The 25095-nt window shown below is 54.2% G+C and overlaps 3 non-coding genes and 2 pseudogenes across 3 annotated transcripts; all 5 read right to left on the bottom strand.

Annotated features, from left to right (window-relative positions):
* Positions 1 to 1552: 1552 nt before the first annotated feature.
* On the bottom strand, positions 1553 to 1734 carry LOC144674409 (U2 spliceosomal RNA). The gene has a single exon (XR_013574535.1). It is a non-coding gene; the product is annotated as a U2 spliceosomal RNA (small nuclear RNA).
* Positions 1735 to 7079: 5345 nt separating this feature from the next.
* On the bottom strand, positions 7080 to 7261 carry LOC144674408 (U2 spliceosomal RNA). The gene has a single exon (XR_013574534.1). It is a non-coding gene; the product is annotated as a U2 spliceosomal RNA (small nuclear RNA).
* Positions 7262 to 12606: 5345 nt separating this feature from the next.
* On the bottom strand, positions 12607 to 12791 carry LOC144674414 (U2 spliceosomal RNA). Its single transcript, XR_013574538.1, has one exon. It is a non-coding gene; the product is annotated as a U2 spliceosomal RNA (small nuclear RNA).
* Positions 12792 to 18136: 5345 nt separating this feature from the next.
* LOC144674402 (U2 spliceosomal RNA) lies at positions 18137 to 18317 on the bottom strand (annotated as a pseudogene).
* Positions 18318 to 23662: 5345 nt separating this feature from the next.
* On the bottom strand, positions 23663 to 23842 carry LOC144674406 (U2 spliceosomal RNA; annotated as a pseudogene).
* Positions 23843 to 25095: the final 1253 nt, after the last annotated feature.

Genomic DNA, 25095 nt, shown 5'->3' with positions numbered 1-25095 from the left:
TTGAGATGACCTTTGCTGGAGAAGCTTCTCCAAAACTCACCCCCTCTGGGGGGTTGCTGTTCCCGGCTTCCTGGAGCTGGGGTGCGATGATTGCCTCACTGCTCCCAGATTCCAGGGGCTGTGGTGCACTGGCCTCCTCAGGTTGCAGGCAAAGTTGGGGTGCGTTGGTCTCCTTGTTGTCTCCAATTTTCTGGAGCTCGGGTGTCTCGTCCTCCAACGCCCTGGAGCTTTGCCGCCTCTTCTGTCGGTGCCGCTCTGGCACTTCCTCATCCGAAGAGCTGCTGCCCTTGTCATCCGTGTCGGATGGGAGACGCCTCTTGCCGCTTCTCTGGGAAACGCCTTTGCTTCTTCTTCGCTCCCTCTTACTTTTCTTGTTCTTCACCGTCCGCCACTCCCCCTGCTGCTTTTCCACTGCTGCCTCCTCCTCCATTGATTCGCTGTCCTGAGGACTGGAAGGTTCAGGGGGTGGTGCTGTTGATTGGCTCTCTGTTGCCTCAATCTCTTTCTCCACCTTGTCTCTCTCTGTGTCCTCCTTTGTCCCGTTGAGCTCCCTGGGGGCCTTGGTGGTTGGAGTGACACGGAACATTTCTTCTGCTTCCCCGTGGTCGGCTTTGGCTGCCTGTGCGTAAGTACGGCAGCGTTTGGGGCAGGTCCTGTAGAGGTGACTTGCCTCGCCACACAGGTTGCAGCACTTGGCCTGTTTGCAGTCTTTTGTCTGGTGCCCTTCCTGTTTGCAGATCTTGCAGAGGGAGGCGCTGCAGTTGGCCGCCACATGACCAGCCTTGCCGCATGAGCGACAATGCTTGGGTTGCCCAGCGTAGACCAGGTAGCCACGGTTTCCCCCGATTGCGAAACTGGAAGGAGGGTGGAAAATGGCTCCCTTACCATCGGTCTTTAGCGTGACCTTAAACAGGCGTTTGCCTGTCCAGATCCCCAAGTCGTCTCGAATCTCAGTGCCGCTCCCCACCTTATCGAAGTACCTGGTGAGGAAGGTGACCACGTCGGCGACAGGGACGAAGGGGTTGTACACATGCACCATCACCTCACGTTCCCGTTGCAACGGCAGAGAAAAGTGCGGCTCCGCCGTCAGGATCTTCATCTCCGGCAGGTCTCTCTTCTCCTCGAACACCCTCAGGAGCCGGACGCAGTCTGCCACTTGCTTGAACGTCACGTCGAAATAACCACCTTTGCGGGAGTCGTGCAGGGTGAAGATCTCCGTAGCTTGGAAGCCGCACGCCTTCAACAGGATCCTCCTGGTGAAGAAGCCCCGATCCATAGGTGATCCTCCTTCGTCGCTGTGGTTCACCGTGACTCGGACGGTGATAGGTAACCCACGGTATGAATTCGGATTGCGATTGGTTATCGCCCTTCCATCCCGACCTTGCCACGGCAGGACCATGGTGTCGCTCCTGCAACACTTGATCTTAGCCAAAAGGCCGAGAAGCGATGAGAAAGAAAGAAAGTTGTGTTTTGAAAGATGTGCATGTTGAAAAGTAAAGAAAGCAGATGTTTGTAAGAAATCTATTTTTAGCATTGAAAATCCCCTGGAAAGGGGTGGTGCACCATTCCCAGAAATACTGCAATACCGGGTCGATGCGTGGAGTGGACGGAGCAAGCCCCTATTCCATCTCCCTGCTCCAAAAATCAATTTAATATATGGTCCCCAGATAAGGGACGTATCAGATATTAAACTGATAAGAACAGATTTTTTTTTTTTTTTTTTTGTAAAAATATACTTTATTCATAAAAATCTTCAATCACATTCAAAACCATTTCAAAAACAACATTACAAGGGTACAATCCAGGTTAAACTTTTACAAAATGTATCACCAGGTGCATCAGTACAAACAATATTACAGTCATTTACAGCCTTTCATTTTGATCTGTACAGCCCGAGGGGCTCTAAACAGTTCCCAGTCTCTCGGTGCGCTGTGGTAGAAAGGTCTTAGACAGCGACCCTTCCCCATTGCGCCTTTGCGGCAGCTGCCCCAAGCTTTAGTGCGTCCCTCAGCACGTAGTCCTGGACTTTGGATTGTGCCAGTCCGCAACAATCGGTCGGGGACAAATCTTTGTGCTGGAAGACCAACAAGTTTCGGGCAGACCAAAGCGCGTCTTTCACCGAGTTGATGATCCTCCAGCTGCAGTTGATGTTTGTCTCGGTGTGTGTCCCTGGGAACAGCCCGTAGAGCACAGAGTCCTGTGTCACAGAACTGCTCGGGATGAACCTCGACAGCAACCACTGCATCTCTCTCCAGACTTTCTTTGCAAAGGCACAATCCACAAGGAGGTGAACAACGGTCTCTTCCCCACCACAGCCACCTCGAGGGCATCGTGCAGAGGGGGTGAGACTCCTGGCGTGTAGGAAGGATCTGACGGGGAGGGCCTTTCTCACCACCAGCCAAGCTACGTCTTGGTGCTTGTTGGAAAGTTCTGGCGATGAGGCATTCTGCCAAATGACTTTGACAGTCTGCTCGGGGAACCATCCCACAGGGTCCACCCTCTCCTTATCCCTCAGGGCCTCTAGGACGTTACGTGCTGACCACTGCCTGATGGACTTGTGGTCAAAGGTGTTTTTCTGCATAAATTTTTCCACCAGGGACAGGTGGTACGGCACGGTCCAACTACTTGGAGCGTTCCGCGGCAGCGTGGCCAGACCCATCCTTCGCAACACCGGGGACAGGTAGAACCTCAGCACGTAGTGACACTTGGTGTTTGCGTACTGAGGGTCTACGCACCGCTTGATGCAGCCGCACACAAAGGTGGCCATCAGTATGAGGGCGATGTTGGGCACGTTTTTTCCCCCTTTATCTAGAGGCTTGTACATCGCGTCCCTGCAGACACGATCCATTTTCGACCTCCAGATAAAGCGGAAGATGGCTCGAGTGATCGCCATCGCGCAGGAGTGTGGAATGGGCCAGACCTGCGCCACGTACAGCAACAGCGAGAGTACCTCACACCTGATGACCAGGTTCTTACCCGCAATGGAGAGGGAGCGTCGCTCCCACATGCCCAGTTTCCTTTTCACCATAGCCACTCGCTCCTTCCAGTTTCTAACGCATGCCCCGGTCCCTCCGAACCATATCCCCAGCACCTTCAGGCCGTCAGCCCTGACAGTGAAGGGGACAAAGGATCGGTCAGCCCACTTCCCAAAGAACATGGCCTCGCTCTTCCCACGATTTACCTTGGCTCCCGAGGCCAGTTCGAACTGGTCGCAGACGTGCATCAGTCTGCGCACCGACAGCGGATCCGAGCAGAAGACGGCGACGTCGTCCATGTACAGGGAGGCTTTTACCTGAGTGCCTCCACTGCCTGGGATCGTCACTCCTCTTATGCCCGGATCCTTCCTGATGGACTCGGCAAAGGGTTCTATGCAGCACACAAAAAGGACAGGCGAGAGAGGGCAGCCCTGCCTGACTCCAGATTTAATCGGAAAGCTATCTGTTTCCCACCCATTGATTGAGACTGCGCTACTGATGTTAGTGTAGAGCAGTTGGATCCAATTTCGAATTCCCTCCCCAAACCCCATTTTGGAGAGCACCTCCCCCATGTAGGTGTGCGATATTCTGTCAAAGGCCTTCTCCTGATCCAAGCTGATGAGGCAGGTATCCACACCCCTGTCCTGTACATAGGCAATCGTATCCCTGAGCAGCGCCAGGCTGTCAGAGATCTTCCTGCCTGGCACAGAGCAGGTCTGGTCAGGGTGAATCACCAATTCCAGAGCGGATTTGACCCGGTTGGCGATGACCTTGGACAGAATCTTATAGTCCATATTCAACAGTGAAATGGGTCGCCAATTTCTAATTTCCTCCCTTTCCCCCTTGTGCTTGTAGATGAGGGTGATGATGCCTTTCCTCATGGATTCTGACATGCTGCCGGCCAGGAGCATACTCTCGTACACTTCTAGCAGGTCTGGGCCGATCAAGTCCCACAGAGCCGAATACAACTCCGCCGGCAGGCCGTCGCTTCCGGGGGTTTTACTCTTCTCGAAGGACTCGAGGGCCTTAGTCAGTTCGTCAGGGGTTAGCGGTTTGTCTAGGCTCTCCCGCGTACTGTGGTCTAGGACCTCCGTGATAGAGGACAGGAAGGACTGGGAGGCCGTGCTGTCCGTGGGCTTCACGTCATACAGTCCGGCATAAAAGGATTTGCTGATCCTCAGAATGTCGGACCGTGATGACTTTACTGAGCCGTCTTCTTCCTTCAGGCTGCTGATCACAGAGCGCTCTCTGTGTACCTTTTGGAAGAAGAAACGTGAGCACGTCTCATCCTGCTCCACGGAGCGGACTCTGGAACGGAAGATGATCTTGGAGGCCTCCGAGGCAAAGTGCGAGGCTTGCTGGCCCTTCACCTCTTGGAGCTCCTCCTTGACATCGACCCCCATCGACCGCAGCCGGAGCAGATTCTGCATCTTTTCCTGGAGTCGGGACATTTCCCTCTGTTCCTTTCTAGCTTTCTGGGTGCCTTTGAGGATGAAAAACCTCTTGATGCTTCCCTTGATCACTTCCCACCAGTGTGTCAGGGACTCAAAGAGGGGTTTCACGGTTCTCCAACCTTTGTAATCCCTCTTGAGCTCCTCAATGTTCTCTGGGGTCAGCAGTTGCACATTTAGCTTCCATGCCCCCCTGCCCACCCTCAGGTCTTCCTCCAAGTGGCAGTCCGCCAGTAGGAGGCAGTGGTCAGAGAAGAACACCGGCTTGACCTCGGTGGATCTGACTGTGAATGCACGGGACACAAACAGGAAGTCTATCCTGGAACGAATGGACCCGTCTGGCCGCGACCAGGTGTATCTACGCTGCGCTCCGTCTGCAGGGTTGCTGAAGACGTCGTGCAGCTTGGCATCCTTAACTGTTTCCATCAGGGATCTGGACGTAGCGTCCAATCTGCTTCCGGCCCTGCCGGATCGTCCAGCCGCATCGATGATGCAGTTGAAGTCCCCGCCCAGAATGACCGGCCTGGAGGTCGCCAGCAGCAGTGGGAGCTGCTGAAAAACCTCCAGCCGCTCAGCCCCTTGTGCCGGGCCGTACACGTTAATTAACCGGAGTGGAGCGTTCTTGTACATTACGTCTGCTACCAGGAGTCGCCCGCCCACCACCTCCTTGACCTCGGAGACGGTGAAGTTGCCTCCCCGCAGCAGAATACCCAGGCCGGAGGAACGAGAGTCGTTTCCGCCCGACCAGATCGATGGCCCGTGGGACCACCATCGTGACCATTGCCTGTAGGAGCTGAGGTGCGGTATCGCACACTCCTGCAGAAACAACAGGTCAGCTTTGACCTTGGCTAGGTAGTCCAAGGTCGCAACACATCGCGTAGTAGATTTAATGCTACGCACATTTATGGATACAATCTTTAAACCCATATTAAAGCATTTATTCTCCTACCAAACCCACTGTTTCTGAGAGTCCCAGACCTTTAGTCTGCTCCTTCATACCCGTAGTGAGCTCAAATTCCTTCACTTTGGATGGGCTGAGGTAGATCTCCTTGGCCGTGTTCTGCTCCAGTGGCATCTGGAGGTTCACGTAGTGAGCGGATTTTGAGATGACCTTTGCTGGAGAAGCTTCTCCAAAACTCACCCCCTCTGGGGGGTTGCTGTTCCCGGCTTCCTGGAGCTGGGGTGCGATGATTGCCTCACTGCTCCCAGATTCCAGGGGCTGTGGTGCACTGGCCTCCTCAGGTTGCAGGCAAAGTTGGGGTGCGTTGGTCTCCTTGTTGTCTCCAATTTTCTGGAGCTCGGGTGTCTCGTCCTCCAACGCCCTGGAGCTTTGCCGCCTCTTCTGTCGGTGCCGCTCTGGCACTTCCTCATCCGAAGAGCTGCTGCCCTTGTCATCCGTGTCGGATGGGAGACGCCTCTTGCCGCTTCTCTGGGAAACGCCTTTGCTTCTTCTTCGCTCCCTCTTACTTTTCTTGTTCTTCACCGTCCGCCACTCCCCCTGCTGCTTTTCCACTGCTGCCTCCTCCTCCATTGATTCGCTGTCCTGAGGACTGGAAGGTTCAGGGGGTGGTGCTGTTGATTGGCTCTCTGTTGCCTCAATCTCTTTCTCCACCTTGTCTCTCTCTGTGTCCTCCTTTGTCCCGTTGAGCTCCCTGGGGGCCTTGGTGGTTGGAGTGACACGGAACATTTCTTCTGCTTCCCCGTGGTCGGCTTTGGCTGCCTGTGCGTAAGTACGGCAGCGTTTGGGGCAGGTCCTGTAGAGGTGACTTGCCTCGCCACACAGGTTGCAGCACTTGGCCTGTTTGCAGTCTTTTGTCTGGTGCCCTTCCTGTTTGCAGATCTTGCAGAGGGAGGCGCTGCAGTTGGCCGCCACATGACCAGCCTTGCCGCATGAGCGACAATGCTTGGGTTGCCCAGCGTAGACCAGGTAGCCACGGTTTCCCCCGATAGCGAAACTGGAAGGAGGGTGGAAAATGGCTCCCTTACCATCGGTCTTTAGCGTGACCTTAAACAGGCGTTTGCCTGTCCAGATCCCCAAGTCGTCTCGAATCTCAGTGCCGCTCCCCACCTTATCGAAGTACCTGGTGAGGAAGGTGACCACGTCGGCGACAGGGACGAAGGGGTTGTACACATGCACCATCACCTCACGTTCCCGTTGCAACGGCAGAGAAAAGTGCGGCTCCGCCGTCAGGATCTTCATCTCCGGCAGGTCTCTCTTCTCCTCGAACACCCTCAGGAGCCGGACGCAGTCTGCCACTTGCTTGAACGTCACGTCGAAATAACCACCTTTGCGGGAGTCGTGCAGGGTGAAGATCTCCGTAGCTTGGAAGCCGCACGCCTTCAACAGGATCCTCCTGGTGAAGAAGCCCCGATCCATAGGTGATCCTCCTTCGTCGCTGTGGTTCACCGTGACTCGGACGGTGATAGGTAACCCACGGTATGAATTCGGATTGCGATTGGTTATCGCCCTTCCATCCCGACCTTGCCACGGCAGGACCATGGTGTCGCTCCTGCAACACTTGATCTTAGCCAAAAGGCCGAGAAGCGATGAGAAAGAAAGAAAGTTGTGTTTTGAAAGATGTGCATGTTGAAAAGTAAAGAAAGCAGATGTTTGTAAGAAATCTATTTTTAGCATTGAAAATCCCCTGGAAAGGGGTGGTGCACCATTCCCAGAAATACTGCAATACCGGGTCGATGCGTGGAGTGGACGGAGCAAGCCCCTATTCCATCTCCCTGCTCCAAAAATCAATTTAATATATGGTCCCCAGATAAGGGACGTATCAGATATTAAACTGATAAGAACAGATTTTTTTTTTTTTTTTTTTGTAAAAATATACTTTATTCATAAAAATCTTCAATCACATTCAAAACCATTTCAATAACAACATTACAAGGGTACAATCCAGGTTAAACTTTTACAAAATGTATCACCAGGTGCATCAGTACAAACAATATTACAGTCATTTACAGCCTTTCATTTTGATCTGTACAGCCCGAGGGGCTCTAAACAGTTCCCAGTCTCTCGGTGCGCTGTGGTAGAAAGGTCTTAGACAGCGACCCTTCCCCATTGCGCCTTTGCGGCAGCTGCCCCAAGCTTTAGTGCGTCCCTCAGCACGTAGTCCTGGACTTTGGATTGTGCCAGTCCGCAACAATCGGTCGGGGACAAATCTTTGTGCTGGAAGACCAACAAGTTTCGGGCAGACCAAAGCGCGTCTTTCACCGAGTTGATGATCCTCCAGCTGCAGTTGATGTTTGTCTCGGTGTGTGTCCCTGGGAACAGCCCGTAGAGCACAGAGTCCTGTGTCACAGAACTGCTCGGGATGAACCTCGACAGCAACCACTGCATCTCTCTCCAGACTTTCTTTGCAAAGGCACAATCCACAAGGAGGTGAACAACGGTCTCTTCCCCACCACAGCCACCTCGAGGGCATCGTGCAGAGGGGGTGAGACTCCTGGCGTGTAGGAAGGATCTGACGGGGAGGGCCTTTCTCACCACCAGCCAAGCTACGTCTTGGTGCTTGTTGGAAAGTTCTGGCGATGAGGCATTCTGCCAAATGACTTTGACAGTCTGCTCGGGGAACCATCCCACAGGGTCCACCCTCTCCTTATCCCTCAGGGCCTCTAGGACGTTACGTGCTGACCACTGCCTGATGGACTTGTGGTCAAAGGTGTTTTTCTGCATAAATTTTTCCACCAGGGACAGGTGGTACGGCACGGTCCAACTACTTGGAGCGTTCCGCGGCAGCGTGGCCAGACCCATCCTTCGCAACACCGGGGACAGGTAGAACCTCAGCACGTAGTGACACTTGGTGTTTGCGTACTGAGGGTCTACGCACCGCTTGATGCAGCCGCACACAAAGGTGGCCATCAGTATGAGGGCGATGTTGGGCACGTTTTTTCCCCCTTTATCTAGAGGCTTGTACATCGCGTCCCTGCAGACACGATCCATTTTCGACCTCCAGATAAAGCGGAAGATGGCTCGAGTGATCGCCATCGCGCAGGAGTGTGGAATGGGCCAGACCTGCGCCACGTACAGCAACAGCGAGAGTACCTCACACCTGATGACCAGGTTCTTACCCGCAATGGAGAGGGAGCGTCGCTCCCACATGCCCAGTTTCCTTTTCACCATAGCCACTCGCTCCTTCCAGTTTCTAACGCATGCCCCGGTCCCTCCGAACCATATCCCCAGCACCTTCAGGCCGTCAGCCCTGACAGTGAAGGGGACAAAGGATCGGTCAGCCCAGTTCCCAAAGAACATGGCCTCGCTCTTCCCACGGTTTACCTTGGCTCCCGAGGCCAGTTCGAACTGGTCGCAGACGTGCATCAGTCTGCGCACCGACAGCGGATCCGAGCAGAAGACGGCGACGTCGTCCATGTACAGGGAGGCTTTTACCTGAGTGCCTCCACTGCCTGGGATCGTCACTCCTCTTATGCCCGGATCCTTCCTGATGGACTCGGCAAAGGGTTCTATGCAGCACACAAAAAGGACAGGCGAGAGAGGGCAGCCCTGCCTGACTCCAGATTTAATCGGAAAGCTATCTGTTTCCCACCCATTGATTGAGACTGCGCTACTGATGTTAGTGTAGAGCAGTTGGATCCAATTTCGAATTCCCTCCCCAAAGCCCATTTTGGAGAGCACATCCCCCATGTAGGTGTGCGATATTCTGTCAAAGGCCTTCTCCTGATCCAAGCTGATGAGGCAGGTATCCACACCCCTGTCCTGTACATAGGCAATCGTATCCCTGAGCAGCGCCAGGCTGTCAGAGATCTTCCTGCCTGGCACAGAGCAGGTCTGGTCAGGGTGAATCACCAATTCCAGAGCGGATTTGACCCGGTTGGCGATGACCTTGGACAGAATCTTATAGTCCATATTCAACAGTGAAATGGGTCGCCAATTTCTAATTTCCTCCCTTTCCCCCTTGTGCTTGTAGATGAGGGTGATGATGCCTTTCCTCATGGATTCTGACATGCTGCCGGCCAGGAGCATACTCTCGTACACTTCTAGCAGGTCTGGGCCGATCAAGTCCCACAGAGCCGAATACAACTCCGCCGGCAGGCCGTCGCTTCCGGGGGTTTTACTCTTCTCGAAGGACTCGAGGGCCTTAGTCAGTTCGTCAGGGGTTAGCGGTTTGTCTAGGCTCTCCCGCGTACTGTGGTCTAGGACCTCCGTGATAGAGGACAGGAAGGACTGGGAGGCCGTGCTGTCCGTGGGCTTCACGTCATACAGTCCGGCATAAAAGGATTTGCTGATCCTCAGAATGTCGGACCGTGATGACTTTACTGAGCCGTCTTCTTCCTTCAGGCTGCTGATCACAGAGCGCTCTCTGTGTACCTTTTGGAAGAAGAAACGTGAGCACGTCTCATCCTGCTCCACGGAGCGGACTCTGGAACGGAAGATGATCTTGGAGGCCTCCGAGGCAAAGTGCGAGGCTTGCTGGCCCTTCACCTCTTGGAGCTCCTCCTTGACATCGACCCCCATCGACCGCAGCCGGAGCAGATTCTGCATCTTTTCCTGGAGTCGGGACATTTCCCTCTGTTCCTTTCTAGCTTTCTGGGTGCCTTTGAGGATGAAAAACCTCTTGATGCTTCCCTTGATCACTTCCCACCAGTGTGTCAGGGACTCAAAGAGGGGTTTCACGGTTCTCCAACCTTTGTAATCCCTCTTGAGCTCCTCAATGTTCTCTGGGGTCAGCAGTTGCACATTTAGCTTCCATGCCCCCCTGCCCACCCTCAGGTCTTCCTCCAAGTGGCAGTCCGCCAGTAGGAGGCAGTGGTCAGAGAAGAACACCGGCTTGACCTCGGTGGATCTGACTGTGAATGCACGGGACACAAACAGGAAGTCTATCCTGGAACGAATGGACCCGTCTGGCCGCGACCAGGTGTATCTACGCTGCGCTCCGTCTGCAGGGTTGCTGAAGACGTCGTGCAGCTTGGCATCCTTAACTGTTTCCATCAGGGATCTGGACGTAGCGTCCAATCTGCTTCCGGCCCTGCCGGATCGTCCAGCCGCATCGATGATGCAGTTGAAGTCCCCGCCCAGAATGACCGGCCTGGAGGTCGCCAGCAGCAGTGGGAGCTGCTGAAAAACCTCCAGCCGCTCAGCCCCTTGTGCCGGGCCGTACACGTTAATTAACCGGAGTGGAGCGTTCTTGTACATTACGTCTGCTACCAGGAGTCGCCCGCCCACCACCTCCTTGACCTCGGAGACGGTGAAGTTGCCTCCCCGCAGCAGAATACCCAGGCCGGAGGAACGAGAGTCGTTTCCGCCCGACCAGATCGATGGCCCGTGGGACCACCATCGTGACCATTGCCTGTAGGAGCTGAGGTGCGGTATCGCACACTCCTGCAGAAACAACAGGTCAGCTTTGACCTTGGCTAGGTAGTCCAAGGTCGCAACACATCGCGTAGTAGATTTAATGCTACGCACATTTATGGATACAATCTTTAAACCCATATTAAAGCATTTATTCTCCTACCAAACCCACTGTCTCTGAGAGTCCCAGACCTTTAGTCTGCTCCTTCATACCCGTAGTGACCTCAAATTCCTTCACTTTGGATGGGCTGAGGTAGATCTCCTTGGCCGTGTTATGCTCCAGTGGCATCTGGAGGTTCACGTAGTGAGCGGGTTTTGAGGTGACCTTTGCTGGAGAAGCTTCTCCAAAACTCACCCCCTCTGGGGGGTTGCTGTTCCCGGCTTCCTGGAGCTGGGGTGCGATGATTGCCTCACTGCTCCCAGATTCCAGGGGCTGTGGTGCACTGGCCTCCTCAGGTTGCAGGCCAAGTTGGGGTGCGCTGGGCTCCTTGTTGTCTCCAATTTTCTGGAGCTCGGGTGTCTCGTCCTCCAACGCCCTGGAGCTTTGCCGCCTCTTCTGTCGGTGCCGCTCTGGCACTTCATCATCCGAAGAGCTGCTGCCCTTGTCATCCGTGTCGGATGGGAGACGCCTCTTGCCGCTTCTCTGGGAAACGCCTTTGCTTCTTCTTCGCTCCCTCTTACTTTTCTTGTTCTTCACCGTCCGCCACTCCCCCTGCTGCTTTTCCACTGCTGCCTCCTCCTCCATTGATTCGCTGTCCTGAGGACTGGAAGGTTCAGGGGGTGGTGCTGTTGATTGGCTCTCTGTTGCCTCAATCTCTTTCTCCACCTTGTCTCTCTCTGTGTCCTCCTTTGTCCCGTTGAGCTCCCTGGGGGCCTTGGTGGTTGGAGTGACACGGAACATTTCTTCTGCTTCCCCGTGGTCGGCTTTGGCTGCCTGTGCGTAAGTACGGCAGCGTTTGGGGCAGGTCCTGTAGAGGTGACTTGCCTCGCCACACAGGTTGCAGCACTTGGCCTGTTTGCAGTCTTTTGTCTGGTGCCCTTCCTGTTTGCAGATCTTGCAGAGGGAGGCGCTGCAGTTGGCCGCCACATGACCAGCCTTGCCGCATGAGCGACAATGCTTGGGTTGCCCAGCGTAGACCAGGTAGCCACGGTTTCCCCCGATAGCGAAACTGGAAGGAGGGTGGAAAATGGCTCCCTTACCATCGGTCTTTAGCGTGACCTTAAACAGGCGTTTGCCTGTCCAGATCCCCAAGTCGTCTCGAATCTCGGTGCCGCTCCCCACCTTATCGAAGTACCTGGTGAGGAAGGTGACCACGTCGGCGACAGGGACGAAGGGGTTGTACACATGCACCATCACCTCACGTTCCCGTTGCAACGGCAGAGAAAAGTGCGGCTCCGCCGTCAGGATCTTCATCTCCGGCAGGTCTCTCTTCTCCTCGAACACCCTCAGGAGCCGGACGCAGTCTGCCACTTGCTTGAACGTGACGTCGAAATAACCACCTTTGCGGGAGTCGTGCAGGGTGAAGATCTCCGTAGCTTGGAAGCCGCACGCCTTCAACAGGATCCTCCTGGTGAAGAAGCCCCGATCCATAGGTGATCCTCCTTCGTCGCTGTGGTTCACCGTGACTCGGACGGTGATAGGTAACCCACGGTATGAATTCGGATTGCGATTGGTTATCGCCCTTCCATCCCGACCTTGCCACGGCAGGACCATGGTGTCGCTCCTGCAACACTTGATCTTAGCCAAAAGGCCGAGAAGCGATGAGAAAGAAAGAAAGTTGTGTTTTGAAAGATGTGCATGTTGAAAAGTAAAGAAAGCAGATGTTTGTAAGAAATCTATTTTTAGCATTGAAAATCCCCTGGAAAGGGGTGGTGCACCATTCCCAGAAATACTGCAATACCGGGTCGATGCGTGGAGTGGACGGAGCAAGCCCCTATTCCATCTCCCTGCTCCAAAAATCAATTTAATATATGGTCCCCAGATAAGGGACGTATCAGATATTAAACTGATAAGAACAGATTTTTTTTTTTTTTTTTTTATTGTAAAAATATACTTTATTCATAAAAATCTTCAATCACATTCAAAACCATTTCAAAAACAACATTACAAGGGTACAATCCAGGTTAAACTTTTACAAAATGTATCACCAGGTGCATCAGTACAAACAATATTACAGTCATTTACAGCCTTTCATTTTGATCTGTACAGCCCGAGGGGCTCTAAACAGTTCCCAGTCTCTCGGTGCGCTGTGGTAGAAAGGTCTTAGACAGCGACCCTTCCCCATTGCGCCTTTGCGGCAGCTGCCCCAAGCTTTAGTGCGTCCCTCAGCACGTAGTCCTGGACTTTGGATTGTGCCAGTCCGCAACAATCGGTCGGGGACAACTCTTTGTGCTGGAAGACCAACAAGTTTCGGGCAGACCAAAGCGCGTCTTTCACCGAGTTGATGATCCTCCAGCTGCAGTTGATGTTTGTCTCGGTGTGTGTCCCTGGGAACAGCCCGTAGAGCACAGAGTCCTGTGTCACAGAACTGCTCGGGATGAACCTCGACAGCAACCACTGCATCTCTCTCCAGACTTTCTTTGCAAAGGCACAATCCACAAGGAGGTGGACAACGGTCTCTTCCCCACCACAGCCACCTCGAGGGCATCGTGCAGAGGGGGTGAGACTCCTGGCGTGTAGGAAGGATCTGACGGGGAGGGCCTTTCTCACCACCAGCCAAGCTACGTCTTGGTGCTTGTTGGAAAGTTCTGGCGATGAGGCATTCTGCCAAATGACTTTGACAGTCTGCTCGGGGAACCATCCCACAGGGTCCACCCTCTCCTTATCCCTCAGGGCCTCTAGGACGTTACGTGCTGACCACTGCCTGATGGACTTGTGGTCAAAGGTGTTTTTCTGCATAAATTTTTCCACCAGGGACAGGTGGTACGGCACGGTCCAACTACTTGGAGCGTTCCGCGGCAGCGTGGCCAGACCCATCCTTCGCAACACCGGGGACAGGTAGAACCTCAGCACGTAGTGACACTTGGTGTTTGCGTACTGAGGGTCTACGCACCGCTTGATGCAGCCGCACACAAAGGTGGCCATCAGTATGAGGGCGATGTTGGGCACGTTTTTTCCCCCTTTATCTAGAGGCTTGTACATCGCGTCCCTGCAGACACGATCCATTTTCGACCTCCAGATAAAGCGGAAGATGGCTCGAGTGATCGCCATCGCGCAGGAGTGTGGAATGGGCCAGACCTGCGCCACGTACAGCAACAGCGAGAGTACCTCACACCTGATGACCAGGTTCTTACCCGCAATGGAGAGGGAGCGTCGCTCCCACATGCCCAGTTTCCTTTTCACCATAGCCACTCGCTCCTTCCAGTTTCTAACGCATGCCCCGGTCCCTCCGAACCATATCCCCAGCACCTTCAGGCCGTCAGCCCTGACAGTGAAGGGGACAAAGGATCGGTCAGCCCACTTCCCAAAGAACATGGCCTCGCTCTTCCCACGATTTACCTTGGCTCCCGAGGCCAGTTCGAACTGGTCGCAGACGTGCATCAGTCTGCGCACCGACAGCGGATCCGAGCAGAAGACGGCGACGTCGTCCATGTACAGGGAGGCTTTTACCTGAGTGCCTCCACTGCCTGGGATCGTCACTCCTCTTATGCCCGGATCCTTCCTGATGGACTCGGCAAAGGGTTCTATGCAGCACACAAAAAGGACAGGCGAGAGAGGGCAGCCCTGCCTGACTCCAGATTTAATCGGAAAGCTATCTGTTTCCCACCCATTGATTGAGACTGCGCTACTGATGTTAGTGTAGAGCAGTTGGATCCAATTTCGAATTCCCTCCCCAAAGCCCATTTTGGAGAGCACATCCCCCATGTAGGTGTGCGATATTCTGTCAAAGGCCTTCTCCTGATCCAAGCTGATGAGGCAGGTATCCACACCCCTGTCCTGTACATAGGCAATCGTATCCCTGAGCAGCGCCAGGCTGTCAGAGATCTTCCTGCCTGGCACAGAGCAGGTCTGGTCAGGGTGAATCACCAATTCCAGAGCGGATTTGACCCGGTTGGCGATGACCTTGGACAGAATCTTATAGTCCATATTCAACAGTGAAATGGGTCGCCAATTTCTAATTTCCTCCCTTTCCCCCTTGTGCTTGTAGATGAGGGTGATGATGCCTTTCCTCATGGATTCTGACATGCTGCCGGCCAGGAGCATACTCTCGTACACTTCTAGCAGGTCTGGGCCGATCAAGTCCCACAGAGCCGAATACAACTCCGCCGGCAGGCCGTCGCTTCCGGGGGTTTTACTCTTCTCGAAGGACTCGAGGGCCTTAGTCAGTTCGTCAGGAGTTAGCGGTTTGTCTAGGCTCTCCCGCGTACTGTGGTCTAGGACCTCCGTGATAGAGGACAGGAAGGACTGGGAGGCCGTGCTGTCCGTGGGCTTCACGTCATACAGTCCGGCATAAAAGGATTTGCTGATCCTCAGAATGTCGGACCGTGATGACTTTACTGAGCCGTCTTCTTCCTTCAGGCTGCTGATCACAGAGCGCTCTCTGTGTACCTTTTGGAAGAAGAAACGTGAGCACGTCTCATCCTGCTCCACGGAGCGGACTCTGGAACGGAAGATGATCTTGGAGGCCTCCGAGGCAAAGTGCGAGGCTTGCTGGCCCTTCACCTCTTGGAGCTCCTCCTTGACATCGACCCCCATCGACCGCAGCCGGAGCAGATTCTGCATCTTTTCCTGGAGTCGGGACATTTCCCTCTGTTCCTTTCTAGCTTTCTGGGTGCCTTTGAGGATGAAAAACCTCTTGATGCTTCCCTTGATCACTTCCCACCAGTGTGTCAGGGACTCAAAGAGGGGTTTCACGGTTCTCCAACCTTTGTAATCCCTCTTGAGCTCCTCAATGTTCTCTGGGGTCAGCAGTTGCACATTTAGCTTCCATGCCCCCCTGCCCACCCTCAGGTCTTCCTCCAAGTGGCAGTCCGCCAGTAGGAGGCAGTGGTCAGAGAAGAACACCGGCTTGACGTCGGTGGATCTGACTGTGAATGCACGGGACACAAACAGGAAGTCTATCCTGGAACGAATGGACCCGTCTGGCCGCGACCAGGTGTATCTACGCTGCGCTCCGTCTGCAGGGTTGCTGAAGACGTCGTGCAGCTTGGCATCCTTAACTGTTTCCATCAGGGATCTGGACGTAGCGTCCAATCTGCTTCCGGCCCTGCCGGATCGTCCAGCCGCATCGATGATGCAGTTGAAGTCCCCGCCCAGAATGACCGGCCTGGAGGTCGCCAGCAGCAGTGGGAGCTGCTGAAAAACCTCCAGCCGCTCAGCCCCTTGTGCCGGGCCGTACACGTTAATTAACCGGAGTGGAGCGTTCTTGTACATTACGTCTGCTACCAGGAGTCGCCCGCCCACCACCTCCTTGACCTCGGAGACGGTGAAGTTGCCTCCCCGCAGCAGAATACCCAGGCCGGAGGAACGAGAGTCGTTTCCGCCCGACCAGATCGATGGCCCGTGGGACCACCATCGTGACCATTGCCTGTAGGAGCTGAGGTGCGGTATCGCACACTCCTGCAGAAACAACAGGTCAGCTTTGACCTTGGCTAGGTAGTCCAAGGTCGCAACACATCGCGTAGTAGATTTAATGCTACGCACATTTATGGATACAATCTTTAAACCCATATTAAAGCATTTATTCTCCTACCAAACCCACTGTCTCTGAGAGTCCCAGACCTTTAGTCTGCTCCTTCATACCCGTAGTGAGCTCAAATTCCTTCACTTTGGATGGGCTGAGGTAGATCTCCTTGGCCGTGTTCTGCTCCAGTGGCATCTGGAGGTTCACGTAGTGAGCGGGTTTTGAGGTGACCTTTGCTGGAGAAGCTTCTCCAAAACTCACCCCCTCTGGGGGGTTGCTGTTCCCGGCTTCCTGGAGCTGGGGTGCGATGATTGCCTCACTGCTCCCAGATTCCAGGGGCTGTGGTGCACTGGCCTCCTCAGGTTGCAGGCAAAGTTGGGGTGCGCTGGGCTCCTTGTTGTCTCCAATTTTCTGGAGCTCGGGTGTCTCGTCCTCCAACGCCCTGGAGCTTTGCCGCCTCTTCTGTCGGTGCCGCTCTGGCACTTCATCATCCGAAGAGCTGCTGCCCTTGTCATCCGTGTCGGATGGGAGACGCCTCTTGCCGCTTCTCTGGGAAACGCCTTTGCTTCTTCTTCGCTCCCTCTTACTTTTCTTGTTCTTCACCGTCCGCCACTCCCCCTGCTGCTTTTCCACTGCTGCCTCCTCCTCCATTGATTCGCTGGCCTGAGGACTGGGAGGTTCAGGGGGTAGTGCTGTTGATTGGCTCTCTGTTGCCTCAATCTCTTTCTCCACCTTGTCTCTCTCTGTGTCCTCCTTTGTCCCGTTGAGCTCCCTGGGGGCCTTGGTGGTTGGAGTGACACGGAACATTTCTTCTGCTTCCCCGTGGTCGGCTTTGGCTGCCTGTGCGTAAGTACGGCAGCGTTTGGGGCAGGTCCTGTAGAGGTGACTTGCCTCGCCACACAGGTTGCAGCACTTGGCCTGTTTGCAGTCTTTTGTCTGGTGCCCTTCCTGTTTGCAGATCTTGCAGAGGGAGGCGCTGCAGTTGGCCGCCACATGACCAGCCTTGCCGCATGAGCGACAATGCTTGGGTTGCCCAGCGTAGACCAGGTAGCCACGGTTTCCCCCGATTGCGAAACTGGAAGGAGGGTGGAAAATGGCTCCCTTACCATCGGTCTTTAGCGTGACCTTAAACAGGCGTTTGCCTGTCCAGATCCCCAAGTCGTCTCGAATCTCGGTGCCGCTCCCCACCTTATCGAAGTACCTGGTGAGGAAGGTGACCACGTCGGCGACAGGGACGAAGGGGTTGTACACATGCACCATCACCTCACGTTCCCGTTGCAACGGCAGAGAAAAGTGCGGCTCCGCCGTCAGGATCTTCATCTCCGGCAGGTCTCTCTTCTCCTCGAACACCCTCAGGAGCCGGACGCAGTCTGCCACTTGCTTGAACGTGACGTCGAAATAACCACCTTTGCGGGAGTCGTGCAGGGTGAAGATCTCCGTAGCTTGGAAGCCGCACGCCTTCAACAGGATCCTCCTGGTGAAGAAGCCCCGATCCATAGGTGATCCTCCTTCGTCGCTGTGGTTCACCGTGACTCGGACGGTGATAGGTAACCCACGGTATGAATTCGGATTGCGATTGGTTATCGCCCTTCCATCCCGACCTTGCCACGGCAGGACCATGGTGTCGCTCCTGCAACACTTGATCTTAGCCAAAAGGCCGAGAAGCGATGAGAAAGAAAGAAAGTTGTGTTTTGAAAGATGTGCATGTTGAAAAGTAAAGAAAGCAGATGTTTGTAAGAAATCTATTTTTAGCATTGAAAATCCCCTGGAAAGGGGTGGTGCACCATTCCCAGAAATACTGCAATACCGGGTCGATGCGTGGAGTGGACGGAGCAAGCCCCTATTCCATCTCCCTGCTCCAAAAATCAATTTAATATATGGTCCCCAGATAAGGGACGTATCAGATATTAAACTGATAAGAACAGATTTTTTTTTTTTTTTTTTGTAAAAATATACTTTATTCATAAAAATCTTCAATCACATTCAAAACCATTTCAAAAACAACATTACAAGGGTACAATCCAGGTTAAACTTTTACAAAATGTATCACCAGGTGCATCAGTACAAACAATATTACAGTCATTTACAGCCTTTCATTTTGATCTGTACAGCCCGAGGGGCTCTAAACAGTTCCCAGTCTCTCGGTGCGCTGTGGTAGAAAGGTCTTAGACAGCGACCCTTCCCCATTGCGCCTTTGCGGCAGCTGCCCCAAGCTTTAGTGCGTCCCTCAGCACGTAGTCCTGGACTTTGGATTGTGCCAGTCCGCAACAATCGGTCGGGGACAAATCTTTGTGCTGGAAGACCAACAAGTTTCGGGCAGACCAAAGCGCGTCTTTCACCGAGTTGATGATCCTCCAGCTGCAGTTGATGTTTGTCTCGGTGTGTGTCCCTGGGAACAGCCCGTAGAGCACAGAGTCCTGTGTCACAGAACTGCTCGGGATGAACCTCGACAGCAACCACTGCATCTCTCTCCAGACTTTCTTTGCAAAGGCACAATCCACAAGGAGGTGAACAACGGTCTCTTCCCCACCACAGCCACCTCGAGGGCATCGTGCAGAGGGGGTGAGACTCCTGGCGTGTAGGAAGGATCTGACGGGGAGGGCCTTTCTCACCACCAGCCAAGCTACGTCTTGGTGCTTGTTGGAAAGTTCTGGCGATGAGGCATTCTGCCAAATGACTTTGACAGTCTGCTCGGGGAACCATCCCACAGGGTCCACCCTCTCCTTATCCCTCAGGGCCTCTAGGACGTTACGTGCTGACCACTGCCTGATGGACTTGTGGTCAAAGGTGTTTTTCTGCATAAATTTTTCCACCAGGGACAGGTGGTACGGCACGGTCCAACTACTTGGAGCGTTCCGCGGCAGCGTGGCCAGACCCATCCTTCGCAACACCGGGGACAGGTAGAACCTCAGCACGTAGTGACACTTGGTGTTTGCGTACTGAGGGTCTACGCACCGCTTGATGCAGCCGCACACAAAGGTGGCCATCAGTATGAGGGCGATGTTGGGCACGTTTTTTCCCCCTTTATCTAGAGGCTTGTACATCGCGTCCCTGCAGACACGATCCATTTTCGACCTCCAGATAAAGCGGAAGATGGCTCGAGTGATCGCCATCGCGCAGGAGTGTGGAATGGGCCAGACCTGCGCCACGTACAGCAACAGCGAGAGTACCTCACACCTGATGACCAGGTTCTTACCCGCAATGGAGAGGGAGCGTCGCTCCCACATGCCCAGTTTCCTTTTCACCATAGCCACTCGCTCCTTCCAGTTTCTAACGCATGCCCCGGTCCCTCCGAACCATATCCCCAGCACCTTCAGGCCGTCAGCCCTGACAGTGAAGGGGACAAAGGATCGGTCAGCCCAGTTCCCAAAGAACGTGGCCTCGCTCTTCCCACGATTTACCTTGGCTCCCGAGGCCAGTTCGAACTGGTCGCAGACGTGCATCAGTCTGCGCACCGACAGCGGATCCGAGCAGAAGACGGCGACGTCGTCCATGTACAGGGAGGCTTTTACCTGAGTGCCTCCACTGCCTGGGATCGTCACTCCTCTTATGCCCGGATCCTTCCTGATGGACTCGGCAAAGGGTTCTATGCAGCACACAAAAAGGACAGGCGAGAGAGGGCAGCCCTGCCTGACTCCAGATTTAATCGGAAAGCTATCTGTTTCCCACCCATTGATTGAGACTGCGCTACTGATGTTAGTGTAGAGCAGTTGGATCCAATTTCGAATTCCCTCCCCAAACCCCATTTTGGAGAGCACATCCCCCATGTAGGTGTGCGATATTCTGTCAAAGGCCTTCTCCTGATCCAAGCTGATGAGGCAGCTATCCACACCCCTGTCCTGTACATAGGCAATCGTATCCCTGAGCAGCGCCAGGCTGTCAGAGATCTTCCTGCCTGGCACAGAGCAGGTCTGGTCAGGGTGAATCACCAATTCCAGAGCGGATTTGACCCGGTTGGCGATGACCTTGGACAGAATCTTATAGTCCACATTCAACAGTGAAATGGGTCGCCAATTTCTAATTTCCTCCCTTTCCCCCTTGTGCTTGTAGATGAGGGTGATGATGCCTTTCCTCATGGATTCTGACATGCTGCCGGCCAGGAGCATACTCTCGTACACTTCTAGCAGGTCTGGGCCGATCAAGTCCCACAGAGCCGAATACAACTCCGCCGGCAGGCCGTCGCTTCCGGGGGTTTTACTCTTCTCGAAGGACTCGAGGGCCTTAGTCAGTTCGTCAGGAGTTAGCGGTTTGTCTAGGCTCTCCCGCGTACTGTGGTCTAGGACCTCCGTGATAGAGGACAGGAAGGACTGGGAGGCCGTGCTGTCCGTGGGCTTCACGTCATACAGTCCGGCATAAAAGGATTTGCTGATCCTCAGAATGTCGGACCGTGATGACTTTACTGAGCCGTCTTCTTCCTTCAGGCTGCTGATCACAGAGCGCTCTCTGTGTACCTTTTGGAAGAAGAAACGTGAGCACGTCTCATCCTGCTCCACGGAGCGGACTCTGGAACGGAAGATGATCTTGGAGGCCTCCGAGGCAAAGTGCGAGGCTTGCTGGCCCTTCACCTCTTGGAGCTCCTCCTTGACATCGACCCCCATCGACCGCAGCCGGAGCAGATTCTGCATCTTTTCCTGGAGTCGGGACATTTCCCTCTGTTCCTTTCTAGCTTTCTGGGTGCCTTTGAGGATGAAAAACCTCTTGATGCTTCCCTTGATCACTTCCCACCAGTGTGTCAGGGACTCAAAGAGGGGTTTCACGGTTCTCCAACCTTTGTAATCCCTCTTGAGCTCCTCAATGTTCTCTGGGGTCAGCAGTTGCACATTTAGCTTCCATGCCCCCCTGCCCACCCTCAGGTCTTCCTCCAAGTGGCAGTCCGCCAGTAGGAGGCAGTGGTCAGAGAAGAACACCGGCTTGACGTCGGTGGATCTGACTGTGAATGCACGGGACACAAACAGGAAGTCTATCCTGGAACGAATGGACCCGTCTGGCCGCGACCAGGTGTATCTACGCTGCGCTCCGTCTGCAGGGTTGCTGAAGACGTCGTGCAGCTTGGCATCCTTAACTGTTTCCATCAGGGATCTGGACGTAGCGTCCAGTCTGCTTCCGGCCCTGCCGGATCGTCCAGCCGCATCGATGATGCAGTTGAAGTCCCCGCCCAGAATGACCGGCCTGGAGGTCGCCAGCAGCAGTGGGAGCTGCTGAAAAACCTCCAGCCGCTCAGCCCCTTGTGCCGGGCCGTACACGTTAATTAACCGGAGTGGAGCGTTCTTGTACATTACGTCTGCTACCAGGAGTCGCCCGCCCACCACCTCCTTGACCTCGGAGACGGTGAAGTTGCCTCCCCGCAGCAGAATACCCAGGCCGGAGGAACGAGAGTCGTTTCCGCCCGACCAGATCGATGGCCCGTGGGACCACCATCGTGACCATTGCCTGTAGGAGCTGAGGTGCGGTATCGCACACTCCTGCAGAAACAACAGGTCAGCTTTGACCTTGGCTAGGTAGTCCAAGGTCGCAACACATCGCGTAGTAGATTTAATGCTACGCACATTTATGGATACAATCTTTAAACCCATATTAAAGCATTTATTCTCCTACCAAACCCACTGTCTCTGAGAGTCCCAGACCTTTAGTCTGCTCCTTCATACCCGTAGTGAGCTCAAATTCCTTCACTTTGGATGGGCTGAGGTAGATCTCCTTGGCCGTGTTCTGCTCCAGTGGCATCTGGAGGTTCACGTAGTGAGCGGATTTTGAGATGACCTTTGCTGGAGAAGCTTCTCCAAAACTCACCCCCTCTGGGGGGTTGCTGTTCCCGGCTTCCTGGAGCTGGGGTGCGATGATTGCCTCACTGCTCCCAGATTCCAGGGGCTGTGGTGCACTGGCCTCCTCAGGTTGCAGGCAAAGTTGGGGTGCGTTGGTCTCCTTGTTGTCTCCAATTTTCTGGAGCTCGGGTGTCTCGTCCTCCAACGCCCTGGAGCTTTGCCGCCTCTTCTGTCGGTGCCGCTCTGGCACTTCCTCATCCGAAGAGCTGCTGCCCTTGTCATCCGTGTCGGATGGGAGACGCCTCTTGCCGCTTCTCTGGGAAACGCCTTTGCTTCTTCTTCGCTCCCTCTTACTTTTCTTGTTCTTCACCGTCCGCCACTCCCCCTGCTGCTTTTCCACTGCTGCCTCCTCCTCCATTGATTCGCTGTCCTGAGGACTGGAAGGTTCAGGGGGTGGTGCTGTTGATTGGCTCTCTGTTGCCTCAATCTCTTTCTCCACCTTGTCTCTCTCTGTGTCCTCCTTTGTCCCGTTGAGCTCCCTGGGGGCCTTGGTGGTTGGAGTGACACGGAACATTTCTTCTGCTTCCCCGTGGTCGGCTTTGGCTGCCTGTGCGTAAGTACGGCAGCGTTTGGGGCAGGTCCTGTAGAGGTGACTTGCCTCGCCACACAGGTTGCAGCACTTGGCCTGTTTGCAGTCTTTTGTCTGGTGCCCTTCCTGTTTGCAGATCTTGCAGAGGGAGGCGCTGCAGTTGGCCGCCACATGACCAGCCTTGCCGCATGAGCGACAATGCTTGGGTTGCCCAGCGTAGACCAGGTAGCCACGGTTTCCCCCGATTGCGAAACTGGAAGGAGGGTGGAAAATGGCTCCCTTACCATCGGTCTTTAGCGTGACCTTAAACAGGCGTTTGCCTGTCCAGATCCCCAAGTCGTCTCGAATCTCGGTGCCGCTCCCCACCTTATCGAAGTACCTGGTGAGGAAGGTGACCACGTCGGCGACAGGGACGAAGGGGTTGTACACATGCACCATCACCTCACGTTCCCGTTGCAACGGCAGAGAAAAGTGCGGCTCCGCCGTCAGGATCTTCATCTCCGGCAGGTCTCTCTTCTCCTCGAACACCCTCAGGAGCCGGACGCAGTCTGCCACTTGCTTGAACGTGACGTCGAAATAACCACCTTTGCGGGAGTCGTGCAGGGTGAAGATCTCCGTAGCTTGGAAGCCGCACGCCTTCAACAGGATCCTCCTGGTGAAGAAGCCCCGATCCATAGGTGATCCTCCTTCGTCGCTGTGGTTCACCGTGACTCGGACGGTGATAGGTAACCCACGGTATGAATTCGGATTGCGATTGGTTATCGCCCTTCCATCCCGACCTTGCCACGGCAGGACCATGGTGTCGCTCCTGCAACACTTGATCTTAGCCAAAAGGCCGAGAAGCGATGAGAAAGAAAGAAAGTTGTGTTTTGAAAGATGTGCATGTTGAAAAGTAAAGAAAGCAGATGTTTGTAAGAAATCTATTTTTAGCATTGAAAATCCCCTGGAAAGGGGTGGTGCACCACTCCCAGAAATACTGCAATACCGGGTCGATGCGTGGAGTGGACGGAGCAAGCCCCTATTCCATCTCCCTGCTCCAAAAATCAATTTAATATATGGTCCCCAGATAAGGGACGTATCAGATATTAAACTGATAAGAACAGATTTTTTTTTTTTTTTTTGTAAAAATATACTTTATTCATAAAAATCTTCAATCACATTCAAAACCATTTCAAAAACAACATTACAAGGGTACAATCCAGGTTAAACTTTTACAAAATGTATCACCAGGTGCATCAGTACAAACAATATTACAGTCATTTACAGCCTTTCATTTTGATCTGTACAGCCCGAGGGGCTCTAAACAGTTCCCAGTCTCTCGGTGCGCTGTGGTAGAAAGGTCTTAGACAGCGACCCTTCCCCATTGCGCCTTTGCGGCAGCTGCCCCAAGCTTTAGTGCGTCCCTCAGCACGTAGTCCTGGACTTTGGATTGTGCCAGTCCGCAACAATCGGTCGGGGACAAATCTTTGTGCTGGAAGACCAACAAGTTTCGGGCAGACCAAAGCGCGTCTTTCACCGAGTTGATGATCCTCCAGCTGCAGTTGATGTTTGTCTCGGTGTGTGTCCCTGGGAACAGCCCGTAGAGCACAGAGTCCTGTGTCACAGAACTGCTCGGGATGAACCTCGACAGCAACCACTGCATCTCTCTCCAGACTTTCTTTGCAAAGGCACAATCCACAAGGAGGTGAACAACGGTCTCTTCCCCACCACAGCCACCTCGAGGGCATCGTGCAGAGGGGGTGAGACTCCTGGCGTGTAGGAAGGATCTGACGGGGAGGGCCTTTCTCACCACCAGCCAAGCTACGTCTTGGTGCTTGTTGGAAAGTTCTGGCGATGAGGCATTCTGCCAAATGACTTTGACAGTCTGCTCGGGGAACCATCCCACAGGGTCCACCCTCTCCTTATCCCTCAGGGCCTCTAGGACGTTACGTGCTGACCACTGCCTGATGGACTTGTGGTCAAAGGTGTTTTTCTGCATAAATTTTTCCACCAGGGACAGGTGGTACGGCACGGTCCAACTACTTGGAGCGTTCCGCGGCAGCGTGGCCAGACCCATCCTTCGCAACACCGGGGACAGGTAGAACCTCAGCACGTAGTGACACTTGGTGTTTGCGTACTGAGGGTCTACGCACCGCTTGATGCAGCCGCACACAAAGGTGGCCATCAGTATGAGGGCGATGTTGGGCACGTTTTTTCCCCCTTTATCTAGAGGCTTGTACATCGCGTCCCTGCAGACACGATCCATTTTCGACCTCCAGATAAAGCGGAAGATGGCTCGAGTGATCGCCATCGCGCAGGAGTGTGGAATGGGCCAGACCTGCGCCACGTACAGCAACAGCGAGAGTACCTCACACCTGATGACCAGGTTCTTACCCGCAATGGAG

This window comes from Cetorhinus maximus, unplaced genomic scaffold (genome assembly GCF_964194155.1).
Source record: "Cetorhinus maximus unplaced genomic scaffold, sCetMax3.hap1.1 HAP1_SCAFFOLD_651, whole genome shotgun sequence".
Classification (NCBI taxonomy): Eukaryota; Metazoa; Chordata; class Chondrichthyes; order Lamniformes; family Cetorhinidae; genus Cetorhinus; species Cetorhinus maximus.
This window is presented reverse-complemented; position numbering and strand designations above follow the sequence as displayed.